Raw genomic sequence first — 7,270 nt, 5'->3', positions numbered from 1 at the left:
ATTTGAAAGAAGCTAGGAAGATTTGGCACCACACCTAAATCTCCCTAAACCTTGCTGCTTTAAAAAGATTTGGCCACACGGCCAAATCTCCCTAGACACTCGTGATTAGAAACAAGCTAGGAAGATTTGGCACCACAGCCAAAACTCCCCAAACCTTGCTGCTTTCAAAAGATTTGGCCGCATGGCCAAATCTCCCTAGACCCTCCTAATTAGAAAGAATTTAGCAAGATTTGGCCGCAGAGCCAAATCTCCCCAAACCTTAGTGCTTTGAAAAGATTTGGCTGCACGGCCAAATCTCCCCAAACCCTACTGCTTTGAAAAGAATTAGCCGCACGGCCAAATCTCCATAAACCCTCGTGATTAAAAGAAGCTAGCAAGATTTGGCCACATGACCAAATCTCCTTAGACCCAGGTGATTTAAAAGAAGCTAGAAAGATTTGACCGATTTGAAAGAAGCTAGCAAGATTTGGCCACATGGCCAAATCTTCTTAGACCCAGTGATTTAAAAAAAGCTAGAAAGATTTGACCGATTTGAAAGAAGCTAGCAAGATTTGGCTGCACGACCAAATCTCTCCAGACCTAGTGCTTTGAAAGAAGCCCACAAGATCTGGCCACAACGCTAATCTCCCCAAACTTTGGTGCTTTGAAAGAAGCCCTTAAGATTTTGCCACACGTCCAAACCTCCCTTTCCAGTGCTCTAAAAGAAGCCCATAAGAAATCTCCCTAGACCTTGGTGCTTTCTCAAATCTACCACTATGTTTGCTGTTAATTCTCGATTCTATTTCAGATATGTTTATTGATAATGTGTTTTGTCTAACATTAAAGATTATAAAGATGATAGTTTGTATATTGCTTGGATTTTTTACAGGAAAGACACAAATGTGAAGAAGGTTGAGAAAGTTGTAAGTGGATTTGGAGAAAAAAGCATACCATGGTACTTTGACATATACAGTATTGAGGGAGCACAGTTGACACGAGTTCACTTATTTGTTTTGTTACCTAACAAAAGTACATACACTTGTGTTGGATCGGTACATCAAATCACAAAAGATGTGGTTGGAAAAGAGGGAGATATTGGATTGTTAATCATTATAAATCAAAATAAGAAATTTCTCTTGGATCCTAGTGATTATGAAGCATCTCGTATGAAGTCTGATGTAGATGACAACATGCACTCAAGAGGCTGGATAAGTGTGGAATCAATTGATGAAAATGAAATTAACACAGTGACAACAATCATTGAATCATATCGCAAAGTTTCAGAAACATTAAAGAAGCGCAAGAGTGGGGAAGATAGTGGGGAAGGAACAAGGAAAGGAAAGTTGACTATGGTTCAAGCACCAGGTGGTAGTGGAGAAGGGGCAAAGAAAGGAAAGCTCACTATAATTGATGTACCAAAGGAAGGAACACGTCTAGAGGGTATGCTAGCAGTTGTGGAAAGAAGCAGTGGTAGTGAATTGGAGCCAAGTGGAAAGGTCATAGGAAAAAAAGGGCAAAAGAAACCATCAGGCTTGGTGGAATATGAAAAATACTACCCATTCGGGTTGCATGCAACATTTCCAATTCCAGTTGCAAGATGTCAAAAAGCTCCTCCAAGCTATGTATATAGAGGGTTGAACAAAGAGCATGTGGAGAAGCTTGCTGCAGACTTCGGTTATAACTCTAGGCCTCCTGCTGCTGTAGCAGATTTAATGCCTTTCAATCCTAAAACAAAGCAACCCCTAGAAAGGGTAGATAAAAAGGATTTAACCGAGTGCCACTATTGGATACTATCTGGACAACATTCAATATATGCTGCTAAAATATTCACATCTAATGATGATAACAGCACGGCCCAAAGAAAGAACTACTACCGCACCCGTCAGGCGAGGATTGTAGTGAATTGTCCCGCACGCTTTTGTGTGGAGATATCAAAGATGGCAAACCTAGAGTCTCAAAATATCTTGAGACAATCTCCATACATTGATATACTTAAGCAGGTGAGGGGACAATGGATTCTCTTTAACAAACCCAAGAAAGCACAACAAGGGCTTGCAAAAGGACATCCAGATCGTGAGAATTGGGATGTAAGTACATATTTTAATTATGAATTTTTTTTTACAAGAATGCTTTCTTAATTATTGCATTCTAATGGATTCATATATCTTGTAGGCTTTCATTGACACTGGCAAGGTAACATTGGGCAATAGCTTTGCCACGAAGGATGTACATATGATAATTACAAGCGATGCCATTTATGATGGTTGGATCTCCATCCTTGAGGATTACATTGCAGGCAAATATTCACAAGATGGAAAATGCCGTAGGCAACCCACAGTCTCAATGTTTAGATGCTTGCGTGGATTGAGTGATGATCAAATTGGTCAAATTCAAAATGACATTAAGGAAGGTAGAGTAGTCATAACTAAAACAAAGACTGATGCCATGATTCTTGATATTGAAGGACGAGCTATGCAGATCAAGAGAGATGCTACACTACAAGAAGAACTTTATATGTTTATATCGGCAGAACGGCCTTCTTTAATGTTAAAAAATTGGGATGAGTGCAGATTACATTTTAAAATTACTCCAGAATTGTATCATCGAATTCGTGGTTGCTCTGATTTATGGTTAAAACTGAAGCTTCAACGGGGCAAGGAAACTCCACCATTGCCTGATGCTGCAAATGGGTATCTAAGGTGGATTATGGAACAAAGTGAAGGTTCAAGTCATGGACCGAATTCCACCCGGCCTTGGAGGTTCTACACAGTCGGTTCAAACATGGAGGGAATGGAATTTATACATAATGTGTACCAAGAGCCAATGGCAATAGGGGTTGCTTTTTTGGACGTAATGTATGGACCAAGCAGAAGTAGAAATTGGAATGAGGATCGCTTTGAGTGTTTGTTGAAAAGCTTGATGACAATCGCTTCTCCCCCACAGTGCAATTCCTTCTTGTAGTGTTCTTGACCATGGAAGAATGCATTAAATAAGACATGCGGACAATAAAGTACACTTTGGTTGCCTTAATTTTGAAACTGCAGATATATTTGTCACTGGATCTATGGATGGCTTAATTGCCTGTGTACTGGTAAGCAAGGAAAAGCATTTCAACGATATTGAGTGCTATACCAATGCACAATGTAAGCCATCAATATATGTTGCAGATGAAAAATATGAAAAATCAAGTGGTGGAGAAGAATCAGGTGATGAGGATGATGATGATGAATTTGACATTGAATTGTCCTTGAAAAGAAAACGTTCAAGTATCATGAAAGACATGATCATGGGTTTCTGTCGAGAAGATGACTATGTATTGGACTTGTTCTCTGAGGGGCTTACTGCAATAGAGTCTCTTTCTTGTAAGAGGCGTGTTGTTTTAGTTGTTGAGACTTATGAGGAGTTAGCAAAGGTGGAAAGTATTTGTTGCACGTATGCTTATAGTAATCATGAAATTCGACAATGGGCTGGCTTGCAAGAACCAATATTGGCAACAGAGGGGGTACCAAAAGAAGATGATATAACTGAAGGTGGAGGGGATAAAGAAATTGATACCATACCAGGACAAAAAGAGCTTCAACCCTTCAATGAAGAGCAGCGTGAGCATTTACAAAAACACGCTTCAAAGTTTTGGGAAACAGAAGAGGAAGCAACAGGTCCTTGAAATTGTCCTTTTATATGGTGTTCATGTTTTCCATATGTTATCTTGCTATATTCTCCATATGATGTATTAATTTTGTTCCAAGGATCTTTTAATATTACTTGGAAATTTCTTCTATCTCATTGCCATAATTCAAACATGAACATATGTATTCTTGAATATGTTTCGTGATGAATGAATTAGTGTAAATTGTTGTTTCTATCCTTATTCACTTCATATGAATGCTCAATTATGTTTTGGCCGCTTGGCCAAATCTTTTCTTAGTGGGAACACTTGGGCAATGCTAGACAATGTTGGACTCCACTCTATCTATTATGCAAAGGTTTTTGGCATTGTAAGGATATGTAGTTTTGGGGATTAAAATAACTTGAAAGGGTATAGATTCAATAACTTTAGGGGTATACTATGCATATGCTTTCTTCTTTTTAGTAATCCACTTTTGTTTTGAAAAAGAAAAACATGACTGCTTTCACTCAAACAAATTTCATTGAGAGCACACAACCTAAAGTTTGACAATTTGGTTTTCCAACTCAATCTTCAGTTTGTTTCTACTTATGAATTTCATTTCCTTGTTTATCAACAGATCTTGGCCATCTCAATTTCACATCGCTAGAAGCATTGCCTGTATATGTGACACCTGATCCAATGATTCATTATGTGCCTAATTTGAACATTAGCATGCAAGTTCCAAGCTCAACATGGTTGATTGAAAATGTTGAGGATGCAATGTTTGGAGTTAATGTTCCATTGACAAATGTGGATGCAAGCTTAGAAGGTAAAGGAGAAGATGCAATGTCATTGTATGAAGCCAAGGTACAAGAAGAAATCTTAGAAGATAAAGGAGAAGACATAATGTCACCCTCAAAAATAATGTCAAAAGAGGTGATAACAAAAATAAGACTAGAAGTGGTAATAGATTTGAAAGGGTTATTGCTCGAGCGTTGTTTTTCGAAGTCAAACAAACATGTGAGCTTGCACAATGGGAAGCATTGGCTTGTTCTCTGTCCTGGGTGTTTAGAGTTTCTACAATGGTTGCTCGATCACTGCCATGTTGGCATTTGGTCCACTGGAGGAGAAAAGGGCATGGTGCAACACATGCTGGACACTTTGGAGCATCATGTTAACAGAAAGTTACATTTCTTCATGGTTTGGGGTGCGATGGCATGCCACAAGCATACAAAGAGTAGAATCATTCGACCAGATAGGATGAATGTGGAAGCGGAGTTTAAACCATTAATGAGAGTGTGGTGTTGTTTCAAAGAGGAATGTAAACCAGCAAGAACAGTGTTCATTGACGTTTCGCCTTACACGGGTTGTGTTAATCCAGCAGAAAATTGCATTTTCCCTACAAAATTTGATATAGATTGTGGTGATTCTATTTTGCTTCATGAGTTATTGCCATACCTACAGATGCTAGATGATGCAGTAGATGTGCGCAGTGCCATCTCTTCTAACAGATTTGGTCAAGCTCCGATTATCGAAGGGCATGATATGTTCTATTATTTTCAACCAGTGATCCTTGAATTCAAAGAAAAAAACAAAGAAGTGCTCGAAAGGATGAATGTCGAATCTCATATGTCTACTCGTAGTTCAAAAAAAGACACAGAGAAAGGTATTGCTTTACCTATAACCAAAACTAGAGTGATAGGGACTTGTCCTACTACAAGAAGTATGGTGCATGCTCAACATGTTACATTGAATGAAGAGGAAGAATGCATGCTAGGAAAAATTGCCAAAATGGGGCCATTGAAAGATAGTGAGGCAAAACGCTTTGCTATGGTTCTTGGATGCAAGGAAAGGGGAATCACTGCTGATGCTGCAAGGGCATTCTTAGCCAACTTGATTCAATTTTATTGCATAGATAACCCTTAGTGAATTCGGGTGATCTTGTTAATTAGAGTTACAGACACAAATGCTCAGCTAAAACATTTGTACCTACATTTTGATTTATATTTGGACACTATTTGGTTAGATTTGATTTGCAAAACATTATGTTTCAATTTGTTTTGTGAAAGAATTAATAGACATTGAGTTAGTACCTTGTGGCAAAAATGCTTTGTGCTTTGTGATGTGAGTTTGTATTCCTCCACTAAAAGAATGATTCTTTGATTTTAAACATATGATAGGTGTTGCAGATTGTCCTAAAAAGTTGAAGAGCTATCTTATTACAAATTTTGATCCTACATCCAATGGTTTATGGAAACATGAATTGCCCATACCCATTGAGCACGTGTTTGAAATGAATGGCATCCATTATGAAGTAAAGAAATCAATAATACCTGGGGTAGGTTATGGTCTTTTTGTACATACCAGCATCAAGAAGAAACAAGATTTGATGGTATATAATGGTCCAAAGTATGATTATGATACTTGGAGATCTCTCCTCAAGTTTTTCCCAAGGATGAAGACTTATGGAATGTTTGAAGATCCATTCATTGAGCCATTGACAGATGTCAAATGTATTGTGGGAGATGTATTGTATGGAAACATTGCTGGATATATAAATAGCTCAATGTATTATAAAGAAAGAACAAATGTTATATTTCTATACATCCCTAAGCTACCACCTTGGGCTCAAAAGTCACAAGGAGATTTGAGTGCCCATGGCTACATTACTGTGCAAACCATAAAGGATATCTCCTTCGGAGATGAGCTACTTTGTGAGTATGAATACTAGTATGGAATTGTTAATGATTATGTTAAACGATGTGATGCAGAATTTAGTTGCAAATTTGGCTATGTGTCAATGGCTTTGATTATATTTAGCACGAGAAAGAAATTAAAAAAAGGTTTTTATCAAGACCATGTCTCTGAGTTTCATGAGCTCTATTGTGATGGAGAGTTTCACGAGCTCTATTGTGATGGAACGGTGTTTTTGAACACCACATTTATATGATGGATGTCAAAGCTCTACCATAATCCTATTGCATATGTCAACTTTGTTTTCTTGACTGTAACCATTTGCGTGACTTGGCATCCAATTTCCTACGATGATCATCATGTCTGTGGGCATATGCTATGCAACCAAATATGCAGAGATGCCTAATGTGTGGCTTGTGTCTATTCAATGCTTCATAAGGTGTCATACCTTGTATTGGTTTGGTAGAAAGCCGATTAAGCAAATAGTTTTCTGTGGCTATTGCTTCTGCCCAAGATTGATTCGTAAGATGCTTTTCACTAAGCATTGCTCTAGCATTGTCTACTAAAGTACCATGATTCTTCCTTTTAGCTCTTGCATTCTGCTGAGAAGTATCTGGACATGTGAATTGTCTTCGAATGTCGTGACTTCTATAAAAGTTCATGAATGCGGAAGACATGTATTCACCTCCTCTATCTGATCTCATGACTTTGATCTTTCTGCCTGTCTAGTTTTCTACCATGGCTTTGAATTCTTGAAATCTAGAAAACACTTCAGATTTCTCTTTCAGAAAGTAGACCCAACAATATCTGCTGTAGTCCTCGATGAAAGTCATGTAGTAAAGTGAACCATTGATGCTGCGGGTCTGGGCATAACCCCATACATCTATATGTATCAAATCAAGAATACCTCATCCACGAGAGGTACTTCTGCCAAAGTTGGTTCGCTTTTGTTTGCTGAAGCAACATGCTTCGCAAAATTTTCCAAGAAAC

The sequence above is a fragment of the Dipteris shenzhenensis genome, chromosome 22 (assembly GCF_047967505.1).
Source record: "Dipteris shenzhenensis isolate YYH24624 ecotype China chromosome 22, Dip_SZ_1.0, whole genome shotgun sequence".
NCBI classification, from domain to species: domain Eukaryota; kingdom Viridiplantae; phylum Streptophyta; class Polypodiopsida; order Gleicheniales; family Dipteridaceae; genus Dipteris; species Dipteris shenzhenensis.
Note: the sequence above shows the minus strand (reverse complement) of the source record.